This window comes from Arvicanthis niloticus, chromosome 9 (assembly GCF_011762505.2).
Source record: "Arvicanthis niloticus isolate mArvNil1 chromosome 9, mArvNil1.pat.X, whole genome shotgun sequence".
NCBI lineage: Eukaryota > Metazoa > Chordata > Mammalia > Rodentia > Muridae > Arvicanthis > Arvicanthis niloticus.
The window spans coordinates 11,103,401-11,118,450 of record NC_047666.1 but is presented as its reverse complement, the minus strand read 5'-3'; the positions used below and the strand labels follow the sequence as shown (position 1 = coordinate 11,118,450).

Sequence of the window (15,050 nt, the reverse complement as noted above, 5' to 3'; positions counted from 1 at the left end):
TTTCCTCTTAGTACTGCTTTCATGGAGTCCCACAAGTTTTGGTATGATGTGTCCTCATTTTCATTAAAGTCTAAAAAGTCTTTGATTTATTTCTTTATTTCTTTCTTGACCAAGTCATAATTGAGTAGAGCATTGTTCTGTTTCCACTTGTATGTAGGCTTTCCTTTGTTTTCGTCATTATTAAAGATCAGCCTTAGTCCATGGTGGTCTCATAAGGTACAAGGAATTATTTCAGTCTTTTTGTGTCCGTTAAGGTCTGCTTTGTGACCAATTATATGGTCTATTTTGGAGAAGGTACCATGAGGTGCTGAGAAAATGGTATATTCTTTTGTTTTAGGATGAAATGTTCTATAGATATCAGTTAAATCCATTTGGTTCATAACTTCTGTTAGTTTCATTGTGTCTCTGTTTATTTTCTGTTTCCATGATCTGACCATTGCTGAAAGTGGGGTGTTGAAATCCCCCACTTTTATTGTGTGAGGTGCAATGTATGCTTTTGACTTTAGTATGGTTTCTTTTATGTATGTGGGTGCCCTTGCATTTGGAGCATAGATGTTCAGAATTGAGAGTTCATCTTGGTACATTTTTCCTTCGATTAATATGAAGTGTTCGTCCTTATCTTTTTTCATTACTTTTGGTTGATCATCGATTTTATTTGATATTAGAATTGCTACTCCAGCTTGTTTCTTGGGATCATTTGCTCATAAGATTGTTTTCCATCCTTTTACTCTGAGGTAGTGTGGGAAAAAAGGGGTGGGGAGCTCAGGGTTCCTCCCACCATGCTGTGGGTAGTCAGCTGGGAACACTTTGGGGTCCTCTAGCTGGAAGCTAGGCCTGGCTGCTCATTAACTAAAGGCCTCTCCACAGTTCCTCATGGTTCCTCATGGTTCTTCACGGCATGGCCCCAACACACGAGGAAGTCCTTGGGTTTCCAAAACCGGTTTATTGGCATGGCAGACCATGGATGGATCTGGATGCACACCCCATAAAACCCAGGGAGGACCTGAGTTAAATAGGGAGGGGAAGAGGGGGGAGGGGCTGAGATGGAATGCTTAGTAGGCTCCACCCTCTGGCCTTCAGGTAACTCATTAGTATGTAAATCTCTCTAGGGCCTGTTTATCATGCCCATCTGTGTATGTGACTAAAGGGTGAAGGAGTAATGGAGATTAGACCTCATGTCAGGCCCAACAAGGTAGTGTATGTGTTTTTCACAGAGGTGCATTTCCTGTACGCAGCAAAATGTTGGGTTGTGTTTATTTATCCAGTCTGATAGTCTATGTCTTTTTATTAGAGAATTGAGTTCATTGGTCTTAAGAGATATTAAGGAATAATGAATGTGTCTTGGGGTATGGTTTCAGTAGCTCGGAGTTCAGTAGACCCTCTAGGATGTATTGGGATATGGTGTCCACACAGGAGAAGACCAGTCGGGTCTCTGCTCTTGGCACCAGGCCCAGTCGAGGGGAGGAAAGTGGTATTCCACATGGGTGGTGTTTGGGTGTCTGCTGGTTCCTGAGCTCTCCCTGCCACCAGTTATAGCTCTGGGGCAGGCATAGGACAGTGGGTGAATGTTGTTACCTTCCACTCTGAGTTCAGTGGCCCCTCTAGGATTCTCAGGATATGGTGTCCACACAGGAGTCTACCAGCTGGGTGTCTGCTCCAGGCATCAGGTCCAGGCGAGGGGCGGAAGGACAAGTATTTCTTTTTATTCTCAGACTGCTGCCCACTTTCTAGGTTTAACTAGCCAGAAGTTTGGATTTCCTAGCAAGATGGTGGGAAGTTAATAGTAGCTATTTACTTCGAGAAAAAAGATCTGAGTGGAAGGTTTTTAGCTGACATTTATTCTAAGCCAAGAAAAAAGCCAGGTTCAAAACTAAGTGTTTTAGTTAGATGACAGAGGTTCTGGCTAGTCAACAAAATGATGGACTGGGTATTAGGACTACCTTGTACCTCACTGGTACAAATAGGCATAATTAGATTCTAATTGTATTTTGAGAGAAAAGTGTTATTTTAACAGGAAGGGTGATATGTAGGAGGAGCTAAGGGGGAAAGAGTACTGAGAGGAAGAGATGCAGTAAGGAAAGGAGAAGATGAAGGAGAGGAGAAGCAAGGTGATGAGAGAGAGAAAGAGAGAGAAAGAGAGGGGGTCATGATGGCAGATGTCCACGTGTCTCCGTCAGTCAAAGATAGTTTATATATCTAGGTTGGGTATTGGGTTACAATTATGATTGAGCATTACCAAATGTATAAAGCCTTTGACTAACACTTAAAAAATGTATAAAAGCAAAAAGGAAAAGGGGGCATGGGATAGGGGTTTTCTAGGGAGGTGAAATGGGGAAAGGGGATGGTATCTGAAATGTAAATAAAATACAAAATATAAAATAAAAAAAGTCATAAGAAGTCTTATAAAAAGAAAGAACAGTAGGAAGGATTGAAATGCGGAATGTAAGGACAATAAAGGGAGGAGACAGGAAGAAAGAAGATAAAGATCAGAACCAAAGAAGAGAGGAAGAGGGAAGAAGAAAGAATGAGAAAGAAAGAAGTGAGGAAAGAGTGAGGACAAAGGAAAGATGGACAATTCACTCCTCAGCTTATGCTCACTGTTTCTGTTCTGTTTTCAAGTCTCTGCCATGTAGAGAATCTTATCCTTTTGTTTTATTGTACACATTCACTATACTGAACCAGCTGCAGTTCAAAGATGAGATATACAGTGCAAGCCAAATATACATCACATGAAATTTGCTAGTTATCCTTCACATTTTACCTTTCTTTCTGAGGTATGCTCACTTTGAGTTGATTTTTATATTCAAAATTTGAACTTTGATGTCATATAATGAGGAAAGTTATGTGATATTTCTCATTTATGCCCAGAATAAAAAAATCTATATCATCTAATGTATACTATTCATCCTAGGGACCATATGTTTTTAAATATCCCCGAATCTCATAGTTATTACTTTAAGGCTGGTTATTGTTGGTGAGAGACAGTAATAAATATTTCTGATATTACTCTACTGTTTCTATGAGCTGCTCTCATTTTTCTTGGTGCTCTTGACTTGTTTTGTATATAGTATCAAGAACTGCACTTCTCTCAGGCATGATGATGTATTCTAGTAATCCAAACATGTAAGAAGCTGAGGCAGGAGGATATTGAGTTTTCAGCCCTTTAGCCCTTGGGTTACCCAGATGATCAAGTCTTCTGCCTCTCTCTAAGCCCCACATATCATCTATTTTTGCATATAGTTCTGTTAATATTTATTTTTATTTATACTGACTTTGTTCTTTTTTATTGACTTATAACTTAAGTTTCTATTCATTAACACTGTCCTTTTGCTTTAGTGATGCAGAATGGCCCCCTCATTATGAGTGGAGACTCAGTATACTCTGACAGAAAGATGGATAATGTGATAGAACAGAAGATTTATGGGACATGGATGTTGTTGGGTGGAATGCAACACAGATGTGCAAAAAAGGATGGTCATTGCAAAGTAAGTACCTGATCCCATCCCTGAGACATGAAATTTGGCCATAACGAGCTCAGTAAGGAGCTCTTTCAAGTTCACAGAAATCCTGAAGTGCACTGAGTATAGGGAAAGGATGGGCTTGGCTTTACAAAGGAGGACAAAGGAATTGAGTGTAGAAGCAGACATGAGTCTGAAGCTAATATGGTAGAAATTGGACAAGAAGAATAAGGCTTATGCATAGTGTAAAGAGAGCCTATGGTACAGAGGTCACAAAGAGTTCATATTTTTCAGTGAATAATATTTAATGAATGTTGTGCTTGACATACAACAAAGAAAATTGTGTGAAGGCTGTTGTCATTTCTGAACTGTTAGCTCTTTCATCTTATCATTTTCTGTATTTACAAAATGTGATTAAGAGTTGTACCCTCTGAACAATACCCAGTTGTGAGATGCCAAAGCTTTTAAATTCAGACTTCATTTTAGAGATCCTGACCTAAATTTGAACCTAACAGTCTGGTATCTAGCATTAATTTTCAAGTTGCATCCTAACAAAACCTGAGCCTAGCTCCAGTCTCTATGCTAATATCCAAGACCAGACTTTCCAGGTTATACCCTCAACAAGACCAGTGTCTCCTGGTTATTCCTCCAACAAACCTGCACTCCAGGTTACAAGCCCACCAGACTAATGACCACCAATGCAGAGGGAGCAGACATTAAGTTTATGATATGACTCCCTGCACCAGCCAATTATGTTAAAGACCACAGGAGCTTTTACAATCAGATGCTTGCACACATATTCCCTGCTTGCTGCTTACTTTTAAAGCCTTGCCCTGATAATATTTGGGGCTCTCCCAGCCCCAAAAAACATCCTGCATGAGAGTGGTGCATTGGGAGGGGGGCCTGAGCTAGCTTGAATAAAGCCCCTGCTGTGAGTTGCATCAGGTTGCCACCTGTGTTTGTTTTTAGGTATCATTAACATTTCCCTGGCACAACAGTTTTACATGCCTAACATAGACTAAGTGAGCATATAGTAAATTATAATTCTATGTAAAACAACTACATAGAAACATTTGTCTAGTAAGTCAAAATTTAATATTGCTCCATTTCTTGCCTTTTAAATTTTTGAACCTGTTTTTTTCTATAAAAAGCCTGCCTTCAGAATTGTTTGATGTCATAGTTTTAGACCCAGTTCTGAACTGTCTGTGGTCTGACCACTATTAAAGTCATTAAGTTCAATAACTATTCTTGCTTAACTGAGATCAGTGTTTGTATGTGGAGATTTCTGAACCCCAACAGATTGTAATTTGCTTATCATTGATTTCACAGCTAATATCCACAATAAAAGAATATATTTCATATTCATCTTTTAGTCCAGGATTCTACATTCAGGAGGATTTTTCTACTGTTTGCTTCCAGATTTCATGTTGTTAGTGTGTGTGTGTGTGTGTGTGTGTGTGTGTGTGTGTGTGTGTGTGTGTGTGTCTGGGTGTGTTTGTTGGTGTGTATGTTCTTTATCTATTTTGTTGAGGGACATCTAGGTTGTTGCCAATTTCTTTCTTTTATAAACAGAGCATGAGTGAACATGGGTGAAAAAGTGTCTCTGTGGTAGGATGAAATATCTTTTGAGTATATGACCAAGAGTGGTGTAGCTGGATATTGATGTAGATTTCTTTCTGAGGATCCACCACACTGTTTTCCCCAGTGGTTTGAATGAATTTTTATTCCCACTAAGAATGTATGAGTGTTCCTTTAACTCCACTTTTTTCAAGATTGAACTGTTACTTGTTTTATTGATCTTTGTCATCAGATCCTGTTAGAAGATATTTGAACCTGTTTCTAATTAGTGTGTGGCTTAGCCCTTAGTACACATCTTTAGTCCCTCTGGCTGGAATTCAGACACAACCTTAGTATGTGCCTTTATTCCTTAACAAGGAAGGTAATATTAGTTTGTAGAGGGAAGCACTCAAGTTTGAAAGTGATGTCTAATTGAAAAGCAGAAAAAGAGACAAATCAGAGAAAGATTTGACGAAATAGGATACTCCCCACTCTCAGGAGAAGAGCAAGGAAAGGGAAGCTATTTAAGAGAGAGATAATAAAAGAAGATATGTGTACAGTACTGGAATACAGTAGAGTTCATGGAGAGCAGTAGAGTTGATTTCTAGGCTAAGATTTAGATTCCTGCCTGATATTACTTCTTTGTTCTAAGATAAGATTTAGATTCTTGCCAGAAATTACCTTTTTGTTCTAGCCCAATGTCAGATTCCTGCCTGAAGACCATTTTCTTGTCCTTGGCCAATGTCAGATTGCTGCCAAGCAGCCCCAAAAGCTTTCCACATTTCCCCCTTTTTATTTCAGAAACAAGAGTGAGCCTGTCTTAGGTCATTCTGACAAGAATGCTTTTTTACCTGTCATTGAATATGCATTATCCAAAGCAATATATTTCTGTCTTAGGTTGGTAAGGCTCTGTGCAGAATCTTACCCATCCTTGGAAATACAACTTACATTAAATACTGTATATGAAACAAAAGTAATTTTTAAATGACAATTAAAAGAGCCTTAACACATGTACTAACTCTTGTTTGAAATCCAGATCCTGGCCCAAGTTTATGTCTTTCTAACATAACATCATAGAGAACTATAGCTAACTTTTAAATATGTCTCTGAGAATGTCCAGAACCAACCTTCCAAATGAAGACTGTTATTTCCAATATTGGATTGATTTTTAGACAAGTCCATGATTGAGTCTGAATTACTGGTCACATTTAACAAAAATACAGGAGTCATTATAACTTCTCTTATTGATTCTCTATACCACAAGGTCTAAAAACTTGAGGGAAGGCAGCTTGTCCCATCTTGGATATAGGCAAGCAAAGGTAGATCAGGAACATACATCTAATATAGCTTCCTAGCCACCATTGTCAGGGCACTCAGCAAGCTCACAGGTGAGCATCATTCTTTTTCCCAGAATCAGCATGTCTCTCCAATAACTCTAGAAACTACCATGCCCCATCCCAGTAACCCCCCTACATTCCTTTTCCCATCCTCTATCCCCTTCTCTGAGCATGTTTCTCCACAACCCTGACACTTCAAGTCTTTGCAAAGCTAGGTGCTTCTTCTCCCACTGAGGCCAGATAAGGCAGCCCAGCTAGTAGAACATATTCCACACATAGGCAACAGCATTTGAAATAGCCCCAGTTCCAGTTGTTCAGGATTCACATGAAGGTCAAACTGCACATTTGCTACATATGAGTGGGGAAGCTTTGGTGCAGTCTGTATATGTTCTTTGGTTGGTAGTTCAGACTATGAGAGACACAAGGGTCTAGGTTAGTCGACTCTGTTGGTGTTCTGGTGGAGTTTCTATCCCCTTCAGTGCCATACTCCGTCCTCTTATTCTTCCATAAGACCCATTAAAGAGGGAATCACCAATTCCTAACACCATTAATGATACTTTGTTACACTTGTAGACAGGAATATGTTGTTCTCTGAGAGGCTCCACCTACTAGCTGACTCAGACAGATACAGATTGATGGCTTTTTGTATAAAAGTTTAAATTTATAATTCTTAAGATTTTTGTAAGATCACACACACACATGCACGCACAAACACACTTTGAGGCTGAAGAAAGCTTGAACAAACTCCAACAACTTTGCTTTTTTCTCACACCCAATCCCACAAAACCCAGAGGAGGCTGGACTCCCAGGAGCTCTCATACACCCAGGAACATAGGATCATAGGATCTCAGGAGATTGGTCATACCAGGATTTCAGGATTCCAGAGGCAGCCTGACTCTCACAATCAAGGTTGAATTCTTTTCTACAAAAATACAAGGAGAAACAAGTTAGAATTAAATAAAGTTGTGAAGAAATCTCAGTCTGTCAGTAAAGAGAAACTAGCTGAGAAAATTACTTTGTTTGCTTACACTTTATGGTTGGAATTGTTGATTTGTAGTAGATAAAATGCTGTTAAATGTCCTTAGGCAAAGACAGAATTTCCAAAAGCTTCTGATATTGTCTCAAACATAGTTCTACTTTTAGAACATTTACATTAAATAGGACTTTTAGTGCTGATATCTACCTCCTTTGATATATGTTGATGTTACTCTATATATTATGGAATAAAATATGCAGACAAGATTTAATTCTTTTTGTAAAACTTAGAATGGAAGTTTGCTTTCATCTTTAATAAATGATAAAAATACATATAAAATGTCTTAAAAATAAATTTACATATGATTGGTTTTCAGTAAATGTTTGACTTTTATAGTTAATATATAATATTATATATATATATAACTATATAATATATATATATATATATATATATATATATATATATATATATATTATATAGTTATTTTATCCCTGAGGCTGTAGTAAAAATTTCCTCAACAGGAATATTCCATTTATAGTGAAAAGTAATTTTATTTCTTCTGAAAAAGTTCTTTTGATTAATTACTTTTGGGAATCAGCTTCTATGGGCAGAGTAAAAGTTAATACACATCTCTAGCATTCCCTTCATTTTTTTCAGCATAACATTTGTATTGATTTTTTGAAATTTCACATCATATGCCCTGTCACACTCACTTCCCCATTCTTCTAGGCCTGCTCTGTCCCACCCTTGTGACCACCCCCCAACAAAACAATAACAATAACAAAAAAAATAAAAACACACAAGAACCAGTCCAACTTGTGTTATCTATATACTCACTGGAATGTGATCCGACTCTCAGGGGCCTGCCCCTTAAATAGAACTGTGTCCTTTCCTTCTTGAACCCAGCCAGAAGCCATCAACTGTTGAGAGCTACACTTTAGCATTCTTATCACAGTTTTAAAAAATAAGAATTCTCTTCAGTGGCTTTCTGTTTATGTTGTTAAGTTTTGGGGTTGTGTGGTTGTGGTTGGGGTTGTCAGAGAAGCCTTTCATATCTCTCTTTTTCAACTGTGGTCTGCAGTCATTGGATCACAGCCTTGCTCTTGACAGTCACCAGGAAGGAGGGGTTCCACATAGTTTCTGATGATAGCACAAATGATGAATATGGCATCTGGCTGCAGTTGGTCCATGGACAAACATATCCCTCAGTGACAGCACTTATTACAGAAATCAGGATGACCCTCGGTGGCAGGCAGACCACTCAGATTGGTAAGCTCCCTGGCAGCCACACAGCTCACAGACAAACAACCTGGATTCAAGCTGTAGCACAGACCATGGACATCTACACAGCCTTCAGTGGTAACATGGGCCATAGACATCAACACAGAACCTGGCTGCACTAGGACCACAGACCCAGACACTGCCCTCTGTGGCAGTACCACCCAGATATCACCATAGCTCTAGGAGGCAGTCCAGGCCACTCAAATTGGTATGCCTCACAGACCAATGGACAACAATATAGTTTCAGGCATCCTAGCACAGGTTAGGAACACATGAACCACAGACATCAACATAGACCCAGGGCTTTGGACCCAGACATACCTCTCAGCAGCAGCTCAGATCCAGACACCACCATGACCTCAGTGGTCCTTTGAGGAGATCTATTCTAGGAAGAGAAACATTCCTCATCTCTGGCCTCTGGCATTTCACAGAGTCAGGGTGATCTTGTGCTTGCAGGCTGAGTCTGCATCTGCTCAGACTCCAGGCCATTGTATACCATGTTCTACTGTTGACCTCAGTCCTCTCTCATACCTTTTACCTCCCTCAGGAACCAAGTTCCTCCTCTCTCCACAGCATACGGGCCAATCTCTTCCATCTCTCCTACCTCTTCAACACACCTATTTCTTTGTAGTGTCACCTGGATGCCTTGGGCAGCTTTGTAATCATCTGTGCTCCCAAAAGTGCAGTTCAGGTCTGCCTGAGCCATCTCTAGCAGTCTTATTACTTGCCTTGTGGCGGAGGCACTAGAGATTTACAGATAAGCTCTCTTCTGTGCTATGAATGGCAGAAAACAATGAAGGTAAGTACTTATACACTGGTTATTTCTTCATCTGCGTTAGCTGGAAGGAATCCAAGAGTGTGTTTATTTCCCTCCTGGAGATTAACTAACATGTACATTTCCATGTCTTTGGTTTCCAATGGTGTTAGGCGTCCAGGGTCATGGTATTATGTATTTCCATCAGATTCTGACTTTTGTGGTGAACTACTGTCTACTGCTGCAGGCAGAAGTGACCTTTATATTCATTTGTATTCTTCCAAAGATAGTATTTTATTTCAGTTGCTCACTTAATAGGCTGCTTTCTCACCTTTGTAAGAAGCAAGATAAAAATTCAGACCTAATCTTACCTCCATTGTTTGGCAGTTTAACTTCTCAAAATTAGTTGGTCTCCTCTTAATACCTTGGGACTGTTAATTCTCTAGATCTCTGGTACGAACTAAGATGAGAAAGGAAAACAGGTGAGTAGGTGACCCCTGAGATCTTGCTGTATCCCATGTATTTCATTCCATACATGATATATGCAGGATTTCTCCTATTGGTGTTTCCATCACTATGCAGGAGGTTGTGACTTGACCTGCAGAAAACAGATGGATCTTGGAAACAACTATAACAATGTAATATTCTATGTGAGAGATGATGAAAGTGAGGTGGGGCAAGTATGAAGAGAGTATTGACTTATACAATTCAGATGACCTACTAAAAAGTAAATTTATCCATGAGATATCAAGGAGTAAGACAGACAAGAAGGGAATCTTCTAGATTTCTATCTTGGAAAGTGTCGTAGTTTGTTTTCCGTCACTGTGATAAATATCATGACCAAAAGCAACTTGGAGAGGAAAAGGCTTATTTGACTTATAAATCCTGATCACAGTCAATTGTTGAGGAAAGTCAGGGCAGAAACTCCAGCTAGATAAGAGGTAGGAGCTATGAAGAAAAGATACTGGTTTGTTCTCCATGGCTTTCTCAGCATGCTTTCTTCTAACCCTCAGGACTACCATGCAGTTCTGTTACTGTGACTCCACCCACAGTGTCCTAGACCCTTCCACAATAATCATTAATTTAAAAATGCCCCCTCCCCCCAGAGTCCTACATACAATCTCATAGAAGCCATACCTCTACTACAGTTCTCTCTCCCTAGCTATGTCAACTTGACAAAAAAATACTAAACAGTACAGAACACAGAGTAACTGTGCTCCTAAATATAACATACAAGTCCAGTGTAAAATCAACAGGTATGGCCCACAGTCACTGAATTCATCCCCATTGTATACAGCTCTGGTTGTTCCTAGCAATGTGAACCTTGGAGAATTTTGTATTGCCAACTCCCTTGTTGAGCTTCTGCTATGCTAGTAGTAATTTTTGATTTTCCTGCGGTAAAGTATATATTTTTCCTCCTAACTATCTGCATTAGAGTTCTTGCTGTATAGACAGAATCACATGAAAGGCAGTTTCTGTTACTCTGGGGAATACAGCAGCAAAGCAATGTTTTTCTAATTCCTGAGTTATGGCTTTAAAGTGTCTCATCAGGATGCAACATCATGAGGAACAAAACACACAGGGGAAGGCCTATTCCAAAGTGAAGGACTCAGAGAAGTTGGAAAGTGACTATGAGCTGGAGAAGGAGATGCCTCAGTGTCCAGAGCTGACTAATTAGAGGAAGATGGATTTCAGGTGGAGAGAAATGGGGGAGAGAGAAAGAGAATGAATATGAATCATTTCATCCTGCTTTTTTTTCTGCTTTTAAAAATTTAATCCAATGTCTTTTAAGTCTTTTCTGTGCAAACCACTGAAGATCACAGAGGAGTGTAAGCAGATGAGATGACTCCTCGTAGTCTGTGTTGGTGCCATTAAGCTGTTTTTCACTGTCTGCACAAACTCCCCAGCTGTTTCTCTCAGAGGAGTCCCCAAGTCCAGGGCAGGTGGGTGAAGCAGGCACATGGGGAGTTATTGTTCAGGACTCAATCACTGTGGATGGGCGCTTCAGTGTTTGAAGACAGTAATAACGTGCAAAGTCCTCAGGCTGAAGGTCTTCGATAGTGAGGGTGAATTCTGTTGCAGATCCGCTGCCGATGAATCTGGTAGGGACTCCATCAATCCTGACTGAAGCATGATAAATGAGGGCCTTGATGGTTTGCCCTTGTCTCTGCTGGTACCAGGATAGGTAGTTCTTTCCATCTGTGTAGAGGAGGCTCTGACTAGCCCTGCAGGTGATAGAGACTCTCTCTCCCGGAGAAACCCAAAGAAACTCTGCTGGCTGGGTGAGTGAGATCTGCCCATTGGAAGCTGTAACCAGAGACACAGGGGGATTCAGAGAGGCTGTGAGATGTGGAACAGAGTTTCCCACTATCAGGAGGCCAGGACCTGAAAGATCTGTGCTGCAGATGGCTTTTACTCCTTACCACTCTCTAAAGCATCTTCAAAGGATAAATCTTCTTGGCCCATTATCTCACCTGTGAAACATAGGAGGAGAAGGAGGAAGTGGAGTGATGCTACCACCATCATGCTGCCTCTCAAGCTTCTGAGGATGCTCTGACTCAAAAAATAGCTTTATTTATAATCGTGATCACAGGAAGTGGGCAGTGAGAGATATTAAAGCAAACCCAGATGAGGATGAAGGCTAAGTAAGTGGTAAGGAGGGCTGTGGTAACACCTGATGCTGACATTCTCTCATCTACTGCCCACCTTTACCCTTGAGGATTTCCTCTGGTAGTATCACAGATGCTGTGCTTATTGTGTGACAGCCACAGCCATCTCCAGGGTAAAAAGCAGTTTGGTGCCAAGGGAGATTGCTCTCATAAATTAATACTTCTGCAAAGTGGGGCCACCAGTTGCTTCTAAGCTGGATAGTGACTGGAGAATAACATTCAAGGCTGCTTTGTGTGAGGTCTCAAACAAGGCTCAGTTGCTCCTGTGACTATGGGGCACTGACCCTGTTGTTCTGGAATGCTATGGGGATGGTGCTAAGCTGTGACCCAGGAACAACTTGTCTAACAAGCCAGGAAGCTTTGTCGGTGTATACCTGGGATGAGTTTAGCCCTTGATCAAAAAAGGGTTTTCATTAAATAAGAAGAAATAATGAAATGGAATCAGACAAAGTTGTCAGCATTTCCCCCATGGGACTCATTTCCACTTGAACAGTTATTTCTTTTTCATTAGGTGAATTTAGCAAATCCCACAGTTTTTCACGGAACTCTTGAATAGTGTTACTTAGATGTTTCTTGTCACACTAATGTCCCTGCATACTAATGTTAGCTTGCTGAAGGGAGCTTACTCTCCAGTTTGTCTTTCTGCATCCTTGAGTACCATTGGTTATTTGAGGAGGAAGATGATTAGATAGACATCTCTCTCTTTTGGACTCAACTTCCCAAGGCTCCTCCCAGTGTGAGAAGATGTTCATTTGTGTTCATACTAGGAGTTGCTGCCTATTCCAATGTCACTGTCTCTTGGCACTCAACTCCCACCTTGCAGAGCAGGACCCAACCAAGCATCAGCTTTTGCTTTACAATCAGAATCAGATATGTAGTCCTTATTGATGCAAAACCACAGCTGTCATCTCAAGTGAGATATAAGAGATAGTTTATTCTGGAGTCAGATAGGAGTGATCCTCAATCCCTGGAAAAGAGATTCAAGTTTCCTCAAACATCATGTTCCAACCAGGCAGCAGTTTTATAATAACTGAACAACAAAAGTCATAAATCAGCACACTTTCAAATAAATTAGTGAAAACATCAGGTAGAGAGAGAGGTGCCTGAAAAGGACGGGAGTCTCTGAGAATTAAGGTCAGCAGAAAGTTTGCTAGAGTAACTCAAGCACATCCAATGGGATTTTACTTCCCATTGTTTGACTTGTTACATCCTCATCTTTCTGAAGATTCCGGGAGAGTGCTTTGCGGATGCTCTATGTGATATTGTTTCAGGAACACTTTAGTCACTCAAAATTAACCAAGCAATAATACATTTTACATTATGATTCTGTTACAAAAAACCACTTGGTAAGTAAAAGAAGATGGCCTGAAATAGATTTTAGGGGGAAATTACACTCACAAGATGGCCTGTAAGTCAAATTTATAAATTTGTCAGGCACTGAAAAGGTGGATAGAGTTGAGCACCAACTGCAGATGAATGCTGGGAATGTAAACAAATGGATAAAGTTACTTTACTGTGAGGAAACAGGATCTTCATATCCTCTATTCCTAGAGCTAACGCTGGGTCAACCTGATATCCTTAGATTGAAGGGTCATTCATCAGGTCCTATTCAGAGTGGAGAGCATCCAGTCCCCTATATCATCCTGTCCCTGGAAGCTAGAACTGAGGAATCCAAGTAGTTGTCTCCCAAGTCAGAGTACTTAGAGTAGTTAAATACTTAGTTTGATTTTTAAAACATCATATGCAAAACTTTTAACACCAACAGTTCTTGGAACTTAATAGTATGGAGAATCAATTGAAATTTTACAGAGATGTGGTGTTTTGAATGAATGGGACATTTCCTCCATGGACTCATGGATTTGAATACTTGGTTCTCAAGTTAGTTTGGGGTGGTTATGGAACTTTTAAGATGTAGAGCCTTGCTGGAGGAAGAATGTCACTGTTGCTGGTTTTTGAGTGTTTGTAGCCTCACCTAACCTCCAGTTCATGCTTGGCTTCCCATGTACAGTTAGAAGTTGAGATGTGATCTCTCAGCTTCCTGCTCAGGTCTTCTATCATTGTGCCTTTTTTGACATTGTGAACATATAGCCCCCTAGAACAAAAAGCCAAAATGAGTTACTTTTGATCATGGTGTTTTATCACAGACCAGTGAAGTAACTATTACAGGAAACATTTTATTAAATATATTCACAGACAAACACACAATAGTCATTAAAAAACAAACAAACAAACAAACAAACAAACAAACCTTAAGTCAGGCCTATGGAAATAGCTGTTGGGGGTTGGTCTGGTGCTGCTATGTATTCATATGCTTTTTAAATGCTAAATTCTGGATCCCCAAGATCTGGTTGCCCCTAACAAGCAGATCTTCATATATAGCAATTGATGTTGTGTAAACTTTGCTCCTCAATTTAAAGCTATTGGTTAAAATAAAATGGCTACAGCCAATTACTGGGGAGAATAGAAGAGGTGGAATTACAATTACCATGCTGGGGGTTACAGGTAGGTACTATGATGAGGAGGGAGAGTGGAGGAGAGTGAAGGTTAATGAAGAAGGAAGACAACAAGAGAACAGGAGGTCTCCATTAGATATGATGGACCAGCAGCATGTGCTCGAGTGAAATGCCCACCAAGGACAGACTGCTGGAGGAAAGGCAACCTGGGTGAGATTCAAACAGCAAGTGTTTGGGGAGCATAGCTGGAGGTTAATAGTGTATTGAATAAAAAATATAGCCTAGGGGTTGTCTTAGTTAGGGTTTTACTGCTGTAAACAGACACCATGATCAAAGCAATTTGTTTTTTTAATTATTAATCATTCCATTCATTTACATATCAAATGATATCACAGTTTCCTGTTACCCCCTCGACCAACCCGCCAACTCAAAATATCTCACTTCCTGGTTATTCTTCTGCCACCTCCCATCCCACATCTGCCCTCTCCCTTCCTTTTGCTGGTATGAAAGTGCTCCCCTACCGACCCACACTCTCCCTCTTCACCATTCCAGCATCCCCTTA

At 40.2% G+C, this 15,050-nt stretch overlaps 1 long non-coding RNA gene and 1 gene segment (V, D, J or C); both read right to left on the bottom strand.

The window, feature by feature from the left end:
- LOC117715468 (immunoglobulin kappa constant-like) overlaps nt 1–15,050 on the bottom strand; it is a 473,681-nt gene that overhangs the window by 319,080 nt on the left and 139,551 nt on the right.
- LOC143443446 (uncharacterized) lies at nt 3,817–11,352 on the bottom strand. 2 transcript variants are annotated; one of them, XR_013112432.1, is made up of 4 exons: nt 9,738–11,352; nt 8,934–8,992; nt 8,169–8,471; nt 3,817–7,274 (listed from the first exon to the last, which is right to left on the bottom strand). It is a non-coding gene; the product is annotated as an uncharacterized LOC143443446 (long non-coding RNA). The 2 variants fall into 2 exon arrangements; XR_013112431.1 differs by having other exon boundaries at nt 8,934–11,352.